The sequence below is a fragment of the Bactrocera tryoni genome, chromosome 4 (genome assembly GCF_016617805.1).
Source record: "Bactrocera tryoni isolate S06 chromosome 4, CSIRO_BtryS06_freeze2, whole genome shotgun sequence".
In the NCBI taxonomy this organism is placed as follows: domain Eukaryota; kingdom Metazoa; phylum Arthropoda; class Insecta; order Diptera; family Tephritidae; genus Bactrocera; species Bactrocera tryoni.
Window position 1 is genome coordinate 45,822,413 of NC_052502.1, and position 6,000 is coordinate 45,828,412.

Sequence of the window (6,000 nt, forward strand, 5' to 3'; positions counted from 1 at the left end):
AGCAAAAGTTGTTTATAATACCATATAAAAATAAAATGTAGGTTAAAAAATATTTAACTAGTTTTTAAGTTTATTTGAATATTTTTATTAATTAATTTTTTTATTCATGCATATGCACACCCATATACATATGTAAATTTTCAGAAATATGTAATTTCATTTTTATTTTTCTCTTGTACATTTTTTTTAGTTTTAAGAAAAAAATATTAATTTTATGACATTTTTATTGCAAATATTTGTTATTGTATTAAAACACATAAATTTTGGGTAAAAATATTTTTCAACTAATATTTAAATTTTTTTATTATTTAATTTTACTTTTATTTTGTTAATTTTTTTAATTTTATGAAATTTTTTTTTAATTATATGAAAAAAAATAATTTTAAGTTTAAATGTTTTTGGTTTGGTATTTAAATTTTTTTATTAAAATTTTTTTTCCTTTTATTTTATTACAAAATTTTTTTTTTTTGTATTAAAAGATATTAATGTAAATTTTAAATATGTTTTTTTACTGGTATTTAGATGTATTTTAATTATTTTTTTTTATATTTGCAAAAAGTTGTGTATTATACCATATTAAAAACATTAATTTTAGGTTAAACATTTTTTAAACTGTTTTTTATTTTTATTTAAATATTTTAAAATAGCGATAAGTGGTTTTTCAAATCGTATCATATTTTTTAACATTATGAATTAAATTATAATAAAATTGATATATAAAAAATGATTAAATTATTAAAAAAAATTGTGTTATTTTATATAATAATTGTTATTATTAATTTTTTTTGTTTTTGTTTTCTTTAATCTTGAAATACGACAAACTTTTTTTTGCAATTTTAATCTTAATTACCATTTATTTTTCAAAATAAAAATAACAGTTGTAAACTATAAGCTTTTAAAGTTCTAAAAATAATAAATTTCATAAAAAAAATATTAACGTAATATTTTTAAATTTCTTGTTCCCTTATTTTTCTTTAAAATGAAATATAACTTTTTTAATATAAAAAATAGTTTTTTTGTTTTTTTTTTTGTAAACTATAATATATAAAAAAATTAGTTATTAACGGAATATTTTTAAATATTTGTCTTATTTTTTTTAATATGTAAAATAATTTTTATTTAATGTTAATATTATTTTTTTTATTTAATACAAAAGGTTTTTTTTCTCTGAAATGTATTAGAATTAGAAACTTATAAATTAATAGTTATATACATACATACATACGAAATAAGTTCAACCAAATTCGGTGTCATTTCTTTGCTCGGAAAAAGATAAAAAATATTTTTAATATTTAATGGATATATTATTTAATATTTTTTTTTTCGATTTTATTGCTTTTCTGATATTTTTTCGCTTGTATGTTTTGAAAAATTTTTGTTTTGTGTTTTTGTTCCTATAAGATTTGCAATGTTTCGAAATCACTTCAACACTGTTATTCCTCTTCCAAAATTTTGTTGTAAATTTTCTCAAATATATTTTCACTGCTTTTTTTACATATCTTTAATATTTTTTTTTAGTTTTATAAACACTTTTTAGCTTCACTATAATATTTTGTCAAATAGAATTATTTTTTAATAACATTATTTTATAAAAGTATTTTTAAATGTTACAATTGTTATATATGTACATATGTATTTGTTATTCTTTTTAGAATCAGTTCGCACTAAACACGAATTTTTACCACTTTCGAGTTTCCAAACAGAAAAGAAATATTTTCAAGATTTACTTTTTCCAGGAAAAAATTTTGTTTCAACATACATATTTAAAAACAAAAAGAAATAAAAAAAATCCAAATTTTTTTTATATTACATTTTTGTTTTATTAGACATACTGCACACCACAGACTCAAATTAGCACCCGAAAAGTAGTTGTATATTTTTTAAATAATTGATATTATATAATTAATTTTTTTTAATACTCTTAATTTTCCAACACCAACAACTTACGTTATTTAAAACATTTGCTTAAAGGCAAAATTAAAAATACACTTCCAAGACATCTGAAAGATTTAGCTTAATCAACGTTTGCTTCGCTTAAGTCTAGTGCGTTCACTTAGAGAAAAAACTTAAGTAAAAGTTTCTTTCTATTTTACTATTTTTTTGTATTTTCTTTGAACATTCGCCGCCGACGCGTTATTGACTAGCGCGCTTAGTTCGTTACGATTATGAGTTGCGATTTTCGTCGAGTTTGCGTTGAGACTGACGCGTTGCGCGTCGTGCAATCACTGTTTAAACTGAAACGAACGAAACAGCGGTCAGATCGGATCGTGTTGTTGGCTCGCAACTGCATAATCCTCTTCGTATCGAGAGGCAACAACCACCAGACGAGCCAACCAGCGTTGGCGTACAAATGTTGCTTAAGGTCTACAGTAGTCCGTGGATAATTTGAATTGGATGGTAGAAGCGTATTTGTGTGAGAATTATTCAATAATACCTTATTAAAGGTTGTTTTTTAGACATGTGGTTTTCAGGAATAAATATAATTTAATGTTATGATCAGAAATTTCGCTTTATTATAGAGATAAAAAAATAATTTCGTGCAAGTGCTACTGGCGCGAATTATTTCCAGTCGAGAGGCCCGATTTTCAACCACAATTGAGACTACGTTAGCAATAACTCGCCGAATACTCTCTTCCAAGCTGTCAATTGTTTCGGATTCATCTGCATAGGTAAAAGACTTCATATAAATAACCAGTTTCCTTCAAAAACTGTATGTGGCTGTATGGCATATTTCGTCATCTTGTTGGTACCAAAGCTCATCCACATCTACATCCTTCAATTCAGGAACTAACAACTCATTAATCGTTCCTCATTCACTGTAACATTATGACCGTCTTCATTTTTGAAGAAAAATATATCAGTGATTCTGAGGATGTAACGGCATCTCAATAATGGCTTGGGATTATCATTGACAATTTTTTTTATTAACGTACCCACTCAACTAAAAGTGAGCTTCATCGCAGAATAAAATTTTCGTGTGAAAATCGGGACCGAAATTTGGGCCCGAACGTGAACGCGTTTGATGATCCTTCGGCTTCAATTCTTGCACCCATAAGATTTTTTAAGTCCGCAAACCAAGATCCTTCCTTCTCGATGGCGAATGGACTCGTTAGGGTCTTCTTTCTACTCTACTCTACAGCTGCTATAGCGGCTTTCAGAATGCGGACTATCTCCAGCTCGACTGAGAATATTGAATGCAGCGCTCAATGGTTCTCTCAAACCGAAGCTTTATTTTGATAGTAAACTTGCACGATTTGCAAACGTTGTTCCGTACGCTGTTCATTATGAAATGACAAATCAAACTAAGTATAAATCATGTATAAGCTGTCAGGGCCAACTACGAGAAAAGTATTCCGTCATTGAAAACCACAAGCCTAAAAAGCCACCTGTTACTTTGCTAATAAACTAAGTAGTAGGATTTCTGAAACTTATGTTCTGTTCTACTGACTTGTGTCGGTTCTGTTATCAAGAGTATGAGAGACCAGAGCATAAACTTCTTCATCGCCTTGATTACTTCACAATCGCTATCATCGTTAATCGGAGTCAGGCTATAGGGTAAACAAATCCGAGGAGCTTTACTAAACCTATTTGATTCGACTGGGTTAACTGAAGTGTTGTGATAACAGGAGAGGAGAACAGGGCTATAGGTCGTAGTGCATTCACCAACATACGGTCCGCATATTATTTTTAAAACAAAGTTTAGGCTGTTAACGGCAACGTGATTTACTTTTTCGAGATTATTTAAAGGAGTTGGTATCACTTGGATTTTACTGCTCCGCCGAAAACTCCGAAGTCCAAAACAGCTTATGATTTAAAGGTTAACATTCTTTTGTACACTCGTTATAAAGTTTTCTGTCAAAAATTCGTGGGTTCTGAGAGTAACAAAAAAGGAACCTAATAATGTCTTCTTTTCAGCCTTAAGTTAAATGTTTATTGACAATTTAATACAAAACTGACTTAAACTCGAAATCTTCTCTCAAGAGGATTTCTAGTGGTGATTGTGAGTGCAGGAACTCTTGCTTTCTGAGACAATATTAACATAAAAGGGATAGTAGGATAGGTTAATCTGGTCGGCCAATTAGCCATATATAGACCAGTTTGGACCTTTCCGATACCAGATGGACTACACTTGCTAAGTCTAAGAAGAGTAGTCCTCATTTGGGATGCCTGCGCTTGTGGCGAATTTTAACAAACTCCACGGCCTCTTTGTCGATACGTCCTTCAGTTTAACATACTGTAGAGGCTTCAGATGCTTACAGCGTAGTCTTGCCAATGTGGGACAAGTGCACAAGAGATGCTGCATTGTTTCCCTGATGCTGTGCTCTAGGCATTTCCTGCAGTCTTTTTGATCTGTCAGCCCCATCTTGCGGGCGGTTGTCGCCAAGGGATAGTAAAGTGCATATGTTTTTAGTTTTACATAATTTTTTGTAAAAAGGCAGACTTCCAAGAGTATTTCCATTTTAACCGAAGTTAAAAACTTATGGAGGTGCGGCCGATGGTCTGCGATTACCATTGCCGTCCGACTTTAACCTTTTTGGTATTCTACTAATTGGGTAATATTTATTTAATAACAAGGCTAACCTTTCTTATAACTCCTAATCATGTATGTGAGAATATCGTTCAATTGAAAAAATTGTAATAAAAATACTCTTGCAGTTACAAAACATTAGAATATACTAAAATCGTTTAATCGAAGAAACTACTGAAATTTAACCATAACATTTTTTGATCCCACTTATCGAATATTTACTGTACGCACACTATTTTAATGAATATGCCGATGTCTTTGCTCGAAACGAATTAAGCGCATAGTGAACATTCGATGCTGGCAATGCCGCGCACACAACATTAGCGGCTCACTGAATCGAATTTTTGTTCGATCGTAACACTGTGCTCTAAAATGAGAGAGGAGCCAATAAGAGAATATCGTAGTCTAGTGGAAATGCACATTTGGCTCAGAGAACTTGTAAAATGAATGTGAAAGAGCGCTCTGCTTTTAGATTGTTAAATGTGAAGAGCAATTTCTTCTTATACTCGTTTGCAATGCATTTTTGTATTTGTTGTTGAGTAAAAGAAATTGTCTTACTTTCAACTTTGGTAAAACATTTAAGAGGGTATTCTGGTTTAGAAGCATGAATTCCAGGTAATTTTTAAAATGTCGTAAAAAAAGGCAATTAATATTTTTACCATCCATTTTTTTATTAGTTATTTGTTAATTTTAGAAGAGTACAGAAAAAATTAAAAACTAAGAAAAGATAAAAGTATCAAAAATTATTAGCTGACGAAGTGGGGGGTCTCTAAAAATTTCCACGTGACCATACCCATGATTTCAACCGCCTAGTTATTTGAAATCAAAAAAAAAAGATTATTAATCTAGAAAAATGTCGCAACGGCCGGAACTACGGAGAAGTGGGAAATTTTTTTTTTCACAAAATGGCGACTGCCTGAAAAAAAAAGTTTTTTGGATAACTTTTTCTGACGATTTCGAATTTTTTAAAAATATCGGTCCAGTAGAACCTGAGAAATCGTCGGTATCGTTCCGAAAGTCAGTTTTGAGAAAAACACGCTTAAAGTTTCGCGTAAAGTCTTTTGTTCGATTAGTTCCGGCCGAACCAGTTTGGATGCCGGGTCTGAAAAATGCGAAATAGGCATTTGAAAAAAATTTGAATTTTGAAAAATCCTCTTCTACACATATTCTTGATTAGTTAAACTTTGAAAATATAAAAAAAAAAATTTCGATTTTTTTTAATTTCTAGACCAGAATATCCCCTTAAAGGCTTGCAAAATATTTGTAGAATTTTTTTTTTGGTCTCTGCAATTGTCTTTTATATTTCGAACATTTTTCGCTGTAGTCTAATTTGTGTAGAGAATTAAAAACGAATTTTCATCTTCAACACTTTTCAAGTATGGAAAAAGAAAACTTTGGTTTAATATCATTTTTATATATAAAAATCACGTGTCACGTTGTTTGTTCGTGTTGGACTCTTAAACTACTGAACC

General features: G+C 29.8%; 1 protein-coding gene across 1 annotated transcript in view; it reads right to left on the reverse strand.

The window, feature by feature from the left end:
• LOC120776175 (tumor necrosis factor receptor superfamily member wengen) overlaps window positions 1-2,250 on the reverse strand; it is a 65,880-nt gene extending 63,630 nt beyond the window's left edge. Inside the window, exon 1 of the mRNA XM_040106788.1 lies at window positions 1,948-2,250. The gene's annotated coding sequence lies outside the window, so the exon portion shown is untranslated. The remainder of the gene's footprint in view (window positions 1-1,947) is intronic.
• Window positions 2,251-6,000: the final 3,750 nt, after the last annotated feature.